Raw genomic sequence first — 15,009 nt, 5'->3', positions numbered from 1 at the left:
TTTGCAAATTATTCTGCATTTCAGTGCAATCCAGTATTTTTATTTAAATAATAGTACAGAAAACAAGGAGCCTTCATATTTTTCTCATTTGGGACAAGATTTATGAAACTGCACTAAATGTTGCATGCGATAGGAAAAGGGGCATGTTTTATGGCAATAGCCTTTTTATCACAATGTGCATTATCTTAGCACTTCACATAGGTATTACCACAAAGTGTGTTAACTTTTTGCACTTTGTGGTAATATCTAAATAATTGCATTTCCCTTCCTGCAAAGTGCTCATTTCACCACTGTGAGTGAGAGAGAGAGAGAGAGAAACACTATCTACAAGGCCCTTGTAGTAGTTAGCTATTTATGCTACTATAGGAGGCCCACCTAGTAACTCGAGGTGAGGTTTAGGTAGTAGTGTAGGGCTTAGGGGCCACTTTTACATGCAGTGAGACATACGAACAGAACGCGATTTGATAAATTACCCTGTTAGTCATTTCCTTTTGGCAAAAAGTACCAAACTGTACAGAGAATGTTTACCATCTGCATTTGAGAAAGATCTCAGCCCAGCACCAATCACCCTCAGTGACACTAGGATTGTCTGTCAGCAATGGCAGTAGCTGCTGACACCTGAGTGTCCCTGGCAACTTGGCTCATCTGTCGACAGTGGCAGCAATCACTGCTGCTGGCAGATGAGCCAAGCTGGCAGGGACTGCTGCAGTTGTTGCTACCCTCCACTTGAGTGTCCATACCAGGGCCCCTTCACTGCATGGGCTCTGATGCAGCTGCAGTGGAAGTGGCTTCTCCAATGACTGCATCATGCACTGCCATATGGGAGACTTGGGATGAATCCCCAGCATGTTGTCTCTTTTACATGAAATTCAGACATATGCTTTCTCTCACATGCCATCTGTCACATACATGTTCTGTCTCCCCACATACAACCTCACACTCATACACACAAACACACACACTCCCCCTCCCCCCCCCCCCCCCACACACATACAGACTCCCAGGTAGACACCTACCTACCCACACTGGCTCTCAACAAACACAAGGGTTCACGCATACACTCTCAGGGCCGCCAGCAGGGTGAGGTCTAATGGCAACCCACGGCACTAGAAAGCTGAGCAGGCAATGACCGCTGCCGCTACCTGAATCAGAAAGCTAGCTCCAAGCCTCACATGCAGCAGCGGGAGTCGCATTTAACCAAACATCTCCCACTGCTGTGGGGTCTGTCTCACGCAGCAGGAGATGTTTGGTTAAATGCATCCTCTGTGGGGAAAGGCAGAGTCCGCTCAGCTGTCCAGTGCCAGGGCACCCATGTCAAAGGCTGCAGACCTTTGGCCCAGAACAAATGGAAATATGAATCCCCCTTGGCCTCTGCCCCTGTCCCATTCACCTGCTTTCCCCTCATACTTTGAGCCCCCACTGGAAACCCTCCTCCTCCCTTCTTTCTTTCCCCCTCCCCTCTCTCCCTCCTTCCATCCCCTCTCCTCTTTCCCTCCCTACCCCTCTTCCTCCCTCCCCCTGCCCTCTCTCTTTCCCCCTCCCTCTCTTTCTGATTGTAGGTTCCTGGCCTTAGCACGGTGCAGCTTGCTAACCTCGCCCCTGCCGTGCTGCCTCTGCTGTCAATGCAGGAACTTTGCCAGTCCTGCGATGCCTCCACTCTCCATGCGAGCCGCCTGTGCCGTGATTATTTCATTCTCCTGTGATGGCTCCGCTGTCCATGCGCAGCAAACCTTGCCCGTGCCACGATGCTTCTGCTTTTGTTTCCTCTTCCAGCAGAGCATTCGGAAGGGAGAAGCATGTGGCTGCGGTGGATTCTGCACGGTGAGGGAATAAATCTGCGGGAAGGGAGAATTCTGCGCAAATTCTGCATTCCGCAGTAGCGCAGAATTCCCCCAAGACTATAAATTGTTTGATTAACGGATGACTTGAAGTCAGATGCAGAAGAGAGTGCTAGCAGCAGAGGCAAGAGAAAGGCAGAGTAAAATAAGACAGGGGCCTGAGTATGGAAACTTTGCTCATCTACTCAGAATAAAAAAGGGCCAAAAAGGGGAGATGAAAAATCCACACAGCACTATTTATTTACATGTTTATTTATTTACATGTCCTTATATTCTGCAACTTCCAAGGCATGTATACATTGTAGATTACAATAAATAAAAAATTCATACAACATAAAATATCACAGCATTAATTAAACAGCTACTGTATCTCCAACAGTTTAAATCGCAACAGTCTGGTCCCAGGCAGCGGAGGACATAGCCCACGACTCCTGCGCCACTGCTATACTCCTAATGAGAAACCTGGATCAGTGGTAGAAATAATTTATCTGGCTACACAAGAAATGTCACAAAAATAACACCTAGTCATATTATTTGATATGCAAATAGTCACATAATTATCACCAAATTTCAGAAACGTTGTTGCAGAATCTAACTTTGAGCTGCCATAGTAAACTGTGGACTATGTGCAAGGTTGGCCAGCATGCACCAGCAGCAGGACTGTCACGAGTGGGCAAGCAGGGCAATCACCCAGTGCCAAGCCCATGGAGAAAAGGGCACCACCCTGCCCCTTTTGAGTCAGTCTGTGAGTCTGCCAGCATGCAAGCACAAGAGATGGGGGAGACCAAAAGCAGCTCTTAACCTTGGGCACTGTTTTGAAGAGCAGGGCTTTAGTATTTCTCACATAGAACCGGGGGAGGTAACAGGTTGAGCAGGTAACAGGTAGCATGAACTGCAGGAAGACTTGACCAAGGACATAAAGAATAAGGCACCTCTACTGCAGGCAATCAGGCATAGAGGCAGATAGCTAGGGAGTGATCTTTAGCACAGTGGGCAGAGGTAGGGGAGGACAAAAAAGGTTGAACACAAGAGCTACGGCAGAGTATGCTGTTAAAATTGTACAGCTTCAGCTGGAGAGAGATCATCAGTACGGTAGGAGTGGAGGAGTAGCAGGCTGTGAACCTGTGACGCCATATTTTAAATTCTGCTGCACTTCATCCACCATTGCCTCAGGCACAAACTTAGGGGTCCATTTTCTCAGAAAAATGCTTAGTACATTACTCTTGGAATTGTAAGCCCTCTGGGGACAGAAAAGTACCTCAAATACCTCAATGCAAACGGCTTTGAAGCAGCTGAAGTCAGGAAAGGCGGAATATAAACTTAAAAACCAAACAAAAACGAAGACAGACGGATTTCCCAACATTCACTATCAGTCAATAAATACATGCTATGCTATTGTAACCCAGAGGCGCTGCCCGATTGCTTTATTTTTCTTTTCAAACTACTTTGGAACCCAATGTTTACTTTTGCCCGCAGAAGGAGGAGGGGGGAAGTGTCCTCTCTTCCCGGGCCACGATCTCACTGCCCAGAGTTTATTTTGGGCAGAGTTACAGGGACCACAAGAGCGGCTGGCGGCGTCTCCGTGCGGTATCAGCGTCGGCCGCAAGGCGCTTGCGAGTGGCATCATCCTCCGGTGACCTGGCTGTGCAGCTGAATTTGTAGTCCCGGAATCTCAAAACGGCTTAGACCCAAGACAGGAGAGTAGCAAGGAGGAATTGACGGGAAGGTAATTCGGAGACCTTTCCAGCTGTGCCATTTGCTAAGAGCTAGGAAGCTGCATGCAAGAGTCGTGCGATCTGCCGTTTAAAATCGCTCCCGTAAGCTGTCGTTACAGCAGCTGGATTTAGGAGCAAATTCTGTTCAATCTCATGATTATTTACTAAAACAGAGTTGGGTTCCTGCAGAGACCCCCGGCTTTCGGTGCAGAGCTTTCAGGGATCGGTATTTGAATCTAATTAGGTATCAGGGTTGTTGTATTGCGCAATAATTAAGCGTTTTGTCAGGGTTCAGTCCATCGCTCCATCTCATGGCATTCATTCTGACAGACTGACAGTTATTTTTATGAAAACTTCATTTGCGGTTTAGCATGAGATTGTTTAATAAATAAATAAATTCGGTGTAAGGTTTTTGTTTTTTTATAGAGATATGAACAGTAAGCGCAAAATAATAGATGAGAAAATATTTTTTCTAAATAAAACAGTGTCTGCTGATTACATAATTTTGACCCTGAAACTATATTTGTACAGGTAAAAATAATTAGTGTGAAGAGAACTGCAAGTGATAGTAATTGATCTAAGTTGTGTTTTTGGCTAGGGACTCTGTTCAACTTCATTTAGTGTTTACACTAGTACAGGCAATTTCTCATGGAAATATTGGAAAGAAAGCACATACAGGTGAGTATAGGTAGGCGTGCAACTTATTTTTCTTACCTTATTCTCACAGAATTCTTCTTGCTAATATATTTTTTTAATATTTGAGATTCCATCATTTTTGTTTTTCGTGTCTTATTTTTTATTACTCTTTAATTGTGGGTGAAATGACAAATAGAATTATTCTTGGCAGATTGCTTGGGCAAACTGATACATTTGGTCTCTTTTAAATGATATATCAAATAAATTGCTAATTCAGTCTCTCTGTTACAACATTTGAATTATTAAGTGAAGTTGGTTTGAAGCCTTACTATAAATTTCAGGATCCTAGCCTTTCACAAAGACACACTTCAGAAACAAATATTTCTTACATTTTTTACAAACACTCTAAGGAAGTGTTCTAATTCCTTTTCATTTACCAAACTTGGATCAATTCTGCTACCACTGTGCTTATTTTGTGGCCCACTAGACACTAGTAGTTACAAGTTACCAGCATTATCTGCCATCACAGTGCAGATCAGAGAAAGGGTACACTATTATTATTATTATTATTATTATAGAGAAGACAGGCAGTCACAGGAGCGCCTTCTATGGCTCTTTAGCTGCCAGAGAGGCCTCAGCAAGGACGGCTTTCAGACTGCTTAGCAGGATGGCTAACAAGAGCCTTGCTGCAAATGGAGTCCCCTGCATACTTACAGCGGTTGGGGCTTCGAAAACCTGAAGTTTTGACAGAAGAGCCAGTCAGGCCCTAGAGTAGTCTTGGAGCCACTTGGTGAAATTAAGAGAGTCATGGAGAGAAAAAGGCACTTAATTCTGCTGGGTTAGGTGGCCATAGTTCCAGAAACCTATTGTTTCTTAGCCTTAGGGTATGGGTGCTCTCTCTCCCCTCCCCTCCTTCTGGAGACAAGAGATTGAGTCAAGACAGGCTTGAGTAACCTCAGCCCATGGCTTGCTACCTCGCTTCCTCTATAGAGCCTTCACTGGCTCTTGGGTTCAGCCAGGCTTAAGGAAGCTTAGACAGCAGACTGTCATTTCTACCCAGATTCTCTCTTCTCAGGACTTCATCAGACTGTTGTCCCTCCAGATGTACTCTACAAAGCAGGTTTATTTAACTGCACCTATTATATTATCTTGGCATTAAGTTATAAACATTAAAGTGATCACTAACACTGGAAAAGCATTGTACCTTTCATGTGTAAAGGCTTTGACAGCATCAGAGGCAAAACCCAAAACTAACTTGTGAAAACAAGACTAATAGCATTCACTTACTGAAAAGGGAGGAATGGCTGAGGTTGTTCCACGATTGCAGCAGAAGATGGAATGCTTGAAGTAGCAGAAATAGTTTTGCAGTATGTATTGTGCAAAAAAATTCCACATCATCAAAAGAATTTCAAAGATCAAAATGCCTATGACAAATATACAATAGATGACATTTAAAAATGAAACTGTGGATCCCAGTATAATATTGTTCCTCTGGTACAGTACAGGTAATGCAAGTCTGCCTGTCTGTAGAGATCAATTAATTCTCTCTTACAGATTGTGAATTTGTTTTCTCCTTCAAGCTTACTGGCAGTCTTGCTATTAGAGGAGAAGTTAGACAACTTTTTTCTATTTTTAACATTTTTTATTGACCAACGTGAAGTTAACAGCAGAACAAAAGAACATATAGTCACAAATGAAAAGAGTAGTTGTATACAAAAATAAAATTCAGACATTAGAAAAAATGGCCCCCTGAAGTGGTTCTGCTTTCTGGTGGGGCCTAAATAAGAACAACATGAAAGAAACTTCAGGCAGACTAGCATTCCCTCCCACAATAATCAAGAATTCAAGTCATAAGTGAAACCATATATAGATGAAACCAGTTACATACTGTAAGCACCAAAAAGCACCTTAATTCTAAAGAGCAACACATCATGAGTCTCAGGAGATAGAAAAGGAGGACAAGTTTACCCTGTAGACAAGTCATTAGGTATGAGACCCCGTGCCATAGGTGAAAGTGAGGAAAGATACAGCTCCCAACGTTTCAGAAACAATAGACAACTTTTAAATATATAAGTATCTTTTATATACCTGATGAAATAAAGTGGGATTAAAAAAGTGTGATAAAATTTAGATAATTGTGTTTTTACTGTTAGGCTAAAAAGTAAGATTTACTACCAATGCAGTAAGTTATTAAGGGATTTTGTGTGAGATTTTTTTTTTTTACAAAAAATGGAAGTAAAGTTAAATTCCACCTCTAAACACTAGAAGTAAAGTTTTAATGCACACCACTAACCATTTGAATAAAACATAAAATTGGAGTCTCTCTGACTCTGTCCCGAGTCTGGTAAGTCATGGGGCTAGAGACTCTCTGATATGGGACCCCTGGGCCAAAGATCTTCAGTCTTGGAACCACACACGCACACACTAACCCACCTCCTCACTCACCTAATTCCCACTCGCCAACATACTTGCCCCAATCACCTTCCCTTCCCTGTTAACCCACATCTCCACTCACCCAACTCTCCATTCACTTACCACCCCACCACTAAATCAATCACACATGCCCACTAAACCCCCCCCCCCCGCCCCAACAAAGCACCCCCAATCTAGACATGTCACAGGACCTTCCATACTTTCCTGTCTTGTAGAATGGCTGTATCTTTCTCCTCCACTGACTATTTAAAAATGGCACCAGTTCATCTGAGGTGGCAGACTTCATTTGAACCGGCACCATTTTTTAACTAACACGTGGGGAAGAAGGATTCAGACATTTTACAGGACAGATAGATTTAGGTGGTGCCTAGAGTGGGAGGCATAGTGGAGAGTGGGCTAGATTGATGAGGGGGGAGCTTAGGCAGTGGGGATGAGTGTTTTGGTGCAGTGGACTCTGGGCCATAATTAGGTGTGGATTAGAAGGTGTGGGGTCCTGGACTCAGACTTCCCTGGAATCAAGTTTCATGGATTTGGGCTTCCCGAGTAATGGGGACCGGGAGTCAGCAAGGGATGCTCAACAGGGGGGCACCCAGTTCTTTTGGATGGCTTATTGATTTACCTTCCTGAGAAGTAAATGGAAGTAAAAACTACTTCACCTAATTTTTGGCTCCCTTTTCTGCATTGGTAGGCTTACTATATGCAGTTCATTATCATGCTATTTGCCTGGAAAGTGTGCTAAAACTATCTAACTTTTTTACTACCAGTTTAGTGCATTTTTGGTGCTGAAACCTTCATTGAATAAGAAGTAATTTTATTGAACAAACAATTTTATTCTCTGGTCAGTACCATCTCTCTCTTGGCTGTTGTGTGCAATTTGCTTTTATAAATGGTATATCATTTTAGTCTAGTTTGAGTGAAGTATTGTGGTAACTGTGTAATCCCTGTGAAGGAGTATATAATAGGGAGTCCCAGAACACCTTAAGGGACTAGCTCCAAATATCTAGCCTGGTCCAGCTTAACACGCTCCCCAGAAAGGAATCTGGGCCTGGAGCATTTCCCTAAGCTAGAGAATAAGAAGGTAGGCTCAGAAGGGAACAGGGAGGCCCCAGGGTGGAGAAGAAAGCCGAGCATATGCCAGAACTGCTTATATTTAATTGGTCCATCTTTATTTTCAAGACTGCTGAGGAAAGCAGACCTGTTTTTGCTTCTTTGGTGTAAATAAAGTTTTTTGTGAAGAAATGGCCGGAGTCCAGACTCCTTTGACATCAATCTGATGGCCCCACATTCTGCAACTTTGTGAACATTCCCCACTCTGGGTTTTCAACTTTGGTCCTTACCCAAACTCTAGTGGATTCGGGAAGCATTAAAATCCTCATTTGGAGGAAACTGATTGACTATGAGAAGAGTGAGACCCTTGCCTTTATTCACAGAGACCAGTGACAATACCCAACCACCCAGGTTGCATTAAGAACACAAGAACATAAGAACATGCCATATTGGGTCAGACCAAGGGTCCATCAAGCCCAGCATCCTGTTTCCAACAGTGGCCAATCCAGGCCATAAGAACCTGGCAAGTACCCAAAAACTAAGTCTATTCCATGTTACCATTGCTAGTATTAGAATCTAGGAAGCCATCAACTAGACGGAATTGGATAAGTTCTTGGAGGAGAAATCCCTTACCTGCTATTAATTAAGTTGACTTAGAAAATAGCCACTGCTATTACTAAGAACATAAGAATATGCCATACTGGGTCAGACCAAGGGTCCATCAAGCCCAGCATCCTGTTTCCAACAGTGGCCAATCCAGGCCATCAGAACCTGGCAAGTACCCAAAAACTAAGTCTATTCAGTTGGACATGTTAAGCTAGAAGTAAGAGAATTCCCTGGCTTCCATATCCCTTTGTACTGGGATGGGATTAACCAGACTTTGGACTCTCAGGAGCTGCTTTATGATTGGTCCAGCTAACTCTGACAAGGACAAAACATTTCCAGAGGTCTTCCCAATAGAATACTCAGATATACGTTAGATATTCTAAGATACCTAAACCACATAGGCAAATCCAGCAAAGGAAGCTTAGGTATTCCCAATACTTGGGCTGCCATGGGTGCTATCCTGAGTCAGATGAAGGTACCCAAACCCTTTAGGACATCATAGTTGTTCTCCGAGACTGGGAGGGTGAGGCAAACGCCAGTAACTGTAGACAGGCCCAAAGAGAAGATGAGTCACTTAAGTTTGTTCGAGAACATATATAAATGGTAGATGGAGAGTTAGTCCTGGGGCTGAAAGTAATAGCACAATTCACCCCTTCTTTATAATGGAGACTTAGTATACAGAGTAGCAAAAGGCAATCTAGAGGGCAAAAGTTTTGAGCAACTTTTTTGTATGAAACGTATAAAATTAAATAACAAAAACAATAATAAAAAGAGTGACAACATGAACAGCCATATAAAAAAAGTAGCTTTTAATTTTTTCCTAAAAATCCTATATTTTTCCTTCCTCAACTGAACGTCTGTGGCATGCCAAAGTGTCAGACTGATTAGTGGAAAAGCTCTTGATCTAGTTTCTTGGGTATAGCGTACTTTCAGACTTGGAACACTAAGAAGCTGCTTATCAGAGTGGAGAGAACACACACATGAATTAATTAGCATATAATGAAGCATTTGAGGCCCACCCACCTAAGAATGACGGAACATATCAGTCTTATTGCAATATGTATAAGCTTGAATATCCCTTTCCAAAATACAAATTTGCCTCCGTAATAGAAGGGGGAAAGTGAGGGGGTGGATTGTGAGGGAGGGGAGAAACAGGGGGCAGAGTTTGCAGTAGAGGAGAGCAGAAAGGGCAAATGCTAGGGAGGGAGGAGATGGAGAGGCAAGGGCAGATTCTAGGGAAGAAGAGGCAGGGGGATGGAAGTTGGAGAAGGATGTAGGAGGGTAGATACTGAATACAAATGGAGGGAAGCATGGGTGACAACCCAAGGGTGGGAGAGCAGAAGAGCACAAACACTCAGAAATTGGCTGATGATTGGGAAGGGTGGAAGAGTAAGGACTACGAGTTCCATCAGGGACTCGGGGATTAGGAGGACTATGGGGACTAAGTGATTGGGGGGGGGGGGGTAAAAGTAGGGGTGTGAGGCAGGGTAAAGAAGGGTGGGAAGGTTCTTATGTTCTTAAGGAAATGGTGTGAAAGACCTGTACAGTTGGGAAGCAGTAGAAAGGGACAGGGGGTTGTATAAGAAGTGAGAGAGAAGAAAGAGATGCACCTTTAAAAGGAGGTGAGAGAGGGTGAAAATAGAGGAGGTGAAAAGGATTAGGAAGTGGGTAGGGTGTAAGAGACAAGGTGCTGGAGGCAGAGGAAGGTAGATAAGGACTGGGGAGGGGTGATTGCAGTGCATGAAAGGGGGAATAAAAGCTGAGGGAACAAGCAGAAGATAAAGGGTGGTGTGGGAGATGGAAAACTGATAGGTAAGTGAGATGTGAAAAGAGGCTGATTGTAGAGAGAAATGGAGAAGGGGGAGTAAAATCTAGCTATGGCTGGATAGAGAGGCACACCAGAGAAATGTTAAAAAAAAAAAAAGAAGGAAAGGCAAAATCATTGTCAGAAATAGATGTAGGTGAAGCAAAGAAGAAGCCAGGGAGCGAGAAGACACAGAAAATGGAAAGTCTGTGCTAGAAAAGGACTTAGGAAAAATAGAAAAGAGGTTGGGACCAACCGAATTAGGAAAATAAAAGGATCAGACATAAAAGGTACAAAAAAGCATGTTTCATATTTTTAGTGATTGGAATATGCCACTTTTAGGAAAGCATTTCTTATCTTTGCATTTTGCTTCTTACAAGAGGACATGCATTTCGGTTTCTCTTTCTTCAGTGTGCTCAGAATCTTTTTTTTTTTTTTTTTTATATCAGGCTTTCCAGCTCACGTTTTTGTTTGCATGTCTGTTTCTAATTTGTGGTCCCTTATTCTGTATTAGTTAAGGGTCAGTCTGTGCTCTGTGGGTGTACATGAGGTGCAGTATTTCTACCAGCATTAAGTTTCTGTGCAAGGCTCTGTCAGTTTGCCTACAGGGAGGATGGAGGAGTTTGGCCCCCAGGCAGCAGAGTCCCCTAGTACACCTCTGCTCAACCCTGCCTCATCACCATACTTTCTGAAATGCTGATTTACCTAGCGCTCAAGGAAGAAACCCCAGCATATGAGGCCCAATAAAGTACAGCTGTTCCAAAGTCTTGCACCGCATGTCTTCATAATTTTAGGAACAGAAACATCAGCTAAATCAAAACATTTCAATACACCCACAGGAATATACACAAAATTATGGTTCTCGTCACCATACAGACTGGTAGTAACCGTAGAAACATGATGGCAGAAAAAAACTATTACAGTCTACCTAGTCTTCCTATCCACACCAACTATTCATCTTGACAATCCCTACTGCTCCCTTAGAAATCACTCGTTTATCCCCTGCTTTCTTGAATTTAGATATGGTCCTTATTTCCAACACATCCTTGGGGAGGCTGTTCGGTGCATCTGCTACCTTTTCAGTAAATAAATATTTCCTTAGATTACTCCTGAGTCTACCTTCTTTCACCCTCATCCCATGACCTCTTGTTCTTGAGGCTCTTTTCCTTTGAAAGAGGCTCACCTCCTGTGCACCGAGACCTTGGAAGTATTTAGATGTCTCTGTCATGCCTCCCCTATCCCACCTTTCCTCTGGGGTATGCACGTTTAGATCTTTACCTCTCTCCCCATATGCTTTAGAATGAAGACCACTGACCATTTTAGTAGCCACCCTCTGGACCGACTCCCATCAGTTTATATCCTCCTGAAGGTGCGAATTCCACAACTGTACACAGTATTCCAAGTCAGGTCTGTACAGGGCCATGTCCATTCCTTTTTTTTCTGCTGACTGTTCTTCTTCCTATGCAACCGAACGTCCTTCTGGCCAGAATTAAGCACCCTTTTCAGCAGAGAGTTATAAGCATGCTGGGGAGAGCTAATCTGAGCTGGTGTGATTGGTGTGCAAACATTTGCAGGGGACAGCAACATCTGAGGAGTGACAAAGAGGAGGAACAGCAGTACAGCATGTGCTCGCAGACAAACTCAAATAGCCATCAGCACTTTAAATCACTTCATCTTCTTGTCTTTTGTGTGAACAAATGTACAGCCATGTCAAGTTCAGCTTTTCAACACGGTTAGGCTTTCAGAATTTTTTTTTTTTTTTTAATTTGACTTGTTTTGTGCCGAAACCTCTGACAGGACCCTGAGTTGGTAGCTTTCAGTTCTGTACTATTAAGACTCTCTCTTTTCTGCATTAATACCCAACAACCTTTCCTTTTGCTAAACTTCCTAACTGCAGCAGTTTTAGAGGTACTGGTTTTGTATTTACAGTAACCTTGTGGAAGGACTACACTGCTCCTTTATAAAGCCAGTGGGGCTTTTCTGCTGCCAGCACTTCAAGGCTGGAGCCATTCTTAGTTTTGCCGTACACAATGCCACTGCCCAGGACCAGGCTGATGATATCGTATACAGGAGAAATAAAAAGTGGCTGCAGCCTCAGGCTCCTGGCACCATTTTTAATCAAGGTAATGGCAGGGATTGGGGGGTAGGTGGGGGAATCGGGAAGAGAGCCCAGGAATGGGGGGGGGGGGGGAGGGGGAGGTTGAAGAAATTGTGCTTTTTCTTTCCATTTTAAAAAATATTGAAACAAAAGTTTGTTAAAAATGTCTGTTTTGTTGGGCGGGGGGGGGTTGCTTTGTTTTTTTTTTATAAATTTCATTTGGGTTTTCACAGTAAAGAAAGAAATGAAACAAAAAAAATATGGGAAAAACCACAAAACGCAAATTGAAACAATGTCTCTGCTCACCCCTGGAGAAGATCTTGGGTTTACGATGTCACTGGACTGACAGTTTTATTATTTTTATAAGAACTGATTTGGGATTATTGTTATTGTCCATTAGTAATATACTGTAAATTGGCCATTGGATTGTGTGGATTATTTTATTATAAATGTTATTGAATGTGCAATATGTGAGATCTGTAAATCACTCAAGCAGATTGTAGCAGCGATGCACAAACGTAAATAAATGAGAGAAAAAAAGTGCAGTCATTCAGGGGATAGGCACAGCCATGTAATCTCAGCCTGGCATGTGAAAAAAAATCAAAGTATAGCATTCTATAACTGTACTATACATACCATTTAGCTTTCCAGATGGGGCCAAAAGTTTCACAATGGAGTACTTTTGGTGTCTTCTTCCTCTGCAGGCATGCACTTGCCAGACCACTCCCAGGAGCAAGCGAAGGATCCATCCTATTTTCCTCCATCCTGCCCACGAGACTCCTTCAATGTCGGTTTGGGAGACTTGCAACAGCCAATAGGAATCTTGGAGGTAAGCATTCCCTTCCATATACCTATTTAATTGAGCAATTTGGAGTGCCACTCAGGCACAATGCTATAGAAGCAATTGGGTCCTGTAAAGAGGCCCATGTTTGGGGCAAATGTGAATTCAGAGAATGCATTATGTTGTTACATTAATAGGGTCTGTATAGAAGATGCCTTTCTTTCCAGATCCCACTGATATCCAAGTTAGTGAGGATTATAGTGGCACTCCTGAGTCAGAGGATGCCTCAGAAGATATCAGTGTGGTTGATGATGGGATTCTTCTTCTTTTCCAATCACTTCCTTCACAAGACCTGTCCCCTGCTCAACACTCACCTGTCTTCGTTCGTCAGATAAGGGATGGTGAGGCTACAGATATGATCCAAGGAAGGACCCTCCCCCCCACCCACCCCCTACACAATCACTACACCCAGAGGCTGAATGGGGCTCCCATGTTCATCTGGTGAGACAACTCCCTGTTTGCCCAGATTTCCACTCTCCTGCTTAACTTGAGTCAGTCTAAGGAGATAGGCAGTATCATAAATGGGTTCCTGTTAATTGGCCGTAGAGTTTAATTTGCAATTATTGAATCTAGAAAGTAGATGTGATGCAAACTTGCAGGCTTATTTAAATAATGAATGGTTGAGCTCATTAGTCAATGCTCTAGAGAATCTGTAGGCTCAACATTAGCTGAGTTTTGTGCCATGCATAAGGTGCATGAGCTTGTGCCGCAGCCAACCATCAGAGGTTTGAGCAAACCTTAACCGGCACATGCTAGCTGTTTAACATTTGACTGGCATGTGTCAAATGTGGGAGGAACATATGATAGGCAGGAAACAGCGTGATGCAGTCTTCTTGCACACTTTGCAGCAAGACCTTGCACATGATTAGCACTAGTGCAGTCACATGTCAGCTGCCTACTCTCCTGTTCCAGAAGGCAGGAAGGCTCAAGCTCAAAACACAGGTTGCAGCCACCTCATCCACACCTTTTCAGTGGGAAGTGCTCTAAGCTTATTTTCTTCAAGGTCCACATCTTCCGTCTAGGGCCCATTTTCATAACAATCAACTCCGAGAGCCAGGAGTTCTACCAAAAGTCTACAACGTGTGGCATAAGGAGAGCCAGGCCTTCTCGTCCCTAGGCCCAGTGTTTTTCCTTGCTTCCTCCCATACATTTCACCTTTTGGATCACTGCTTCTTTCTTCCATTTTATGCTTACAGCCTGGAGGTTGCTAGCTTCATTACTATGCTCTCTTCTTTACATGGTTGTAGTCTGCATCCTTTGGTAGTACCTGTGCATCCTGAGAAAGAAGCCACATATCTCTTCAGGAGCTATAGCAGTTTGGAAACTAAATGGAGTTTCTGTGTTTTCTGCATGCCATGATCTTCCTTGGGTTAAGGCCAAGGCCATTGCTGGTTGGCTAGGATGCGTTGACTGGCCTGTTTTATAATCTAAGCTGTGCTGAATAATACATTCTAGATATTGAAGTTTAGGGTGCTTATCCTAGCTTAGGAAAAGGGTGAACCTCCTTTGTGTGCAGCTGTAGATGGTGACGTTTGCATTTAACAGATGACTTTGCTTGCCATAATGAGCTTGGATAATATAGGACCTACATGGTGCGTTGCCACTACTGGAAGCAGGAAAGTTTCCGGTGTGATGGATTTCTGACTGGACTTAAATCCATGAGTATAGGATGCAGAAGATTTCTACTGCTCTAGAAGTGCAGCATTGGAAAGATCTTTGTTTCCTGTGTTTTCACAAAGAAAGAAAATTATTGTTGTTAAGGATAAAGGATTAATGGTGAGATTTGTAACCAAAATTGTGATACTTTTTCAAAAGACAAGTGCTGAGATGTGCCATTGTAGTACTGTCTCTTTAAAAGGGACCAGAAAAACTTCCTAAACCAGGGTTTTTTTTCTTACAAATGACTTTTGAAATGTTTCACTGAAAAGTGATTGACTGCCCTCATTTCCAATAGTTGCTATTCATGAAAACCCAATTTTTGGCTACAATGT

The 15,009-nt window shown here is 43.1% G+C and overlaps 1 long non-coding RNA gene across 1 annotated transcript in view; it reads left to right on the top strand.

Annotated features, from left to right (window-relative positions):
• The first annotated feature begins 3,396 nt into the window (after positions 1 to 3,396).
• Positions 3,397 to 15,009, top strand: part of LOC115095734 — a 28,497-nt gene continuing 16,884 nt past the window's right edge. The window contains exons 1-3 of the long non-coding RNA XR_003857857.1: positions 3,397 to 3,564; positions 12,009 to 12,202; positions 12,882 to 13,006. This is a non-coding gene — a long non-coding RNA (uncharacterized LOC115095734). The remainder of the gene's footprint in view (positions 3,565 to 12,008; positions 12,203 to 12,881; positions 13,007 to 15,009) is intronic.

Source organism: Rhinatrema bivittatum, chromosome 7, assembly GCF_901001135.1.
Source record: "Rhinatrema bivittatum chromosome 7, aRhiBiv1.1, whole genome shotgun sequence".
Classification (NCBI taxonomy): domain Eukaryota; kingdom Metazoa; phylum Chordata; class Amphibia; order Gymnophiona; family Rhinatrematidae; genus Rhinatrema; species Rhinatrema bivittatum.
The sequence above is the reverse complement of the archived record's forward strand: the minus strand, read 5'-3'. Positions and strand labels throughout refer to the sequence as shown.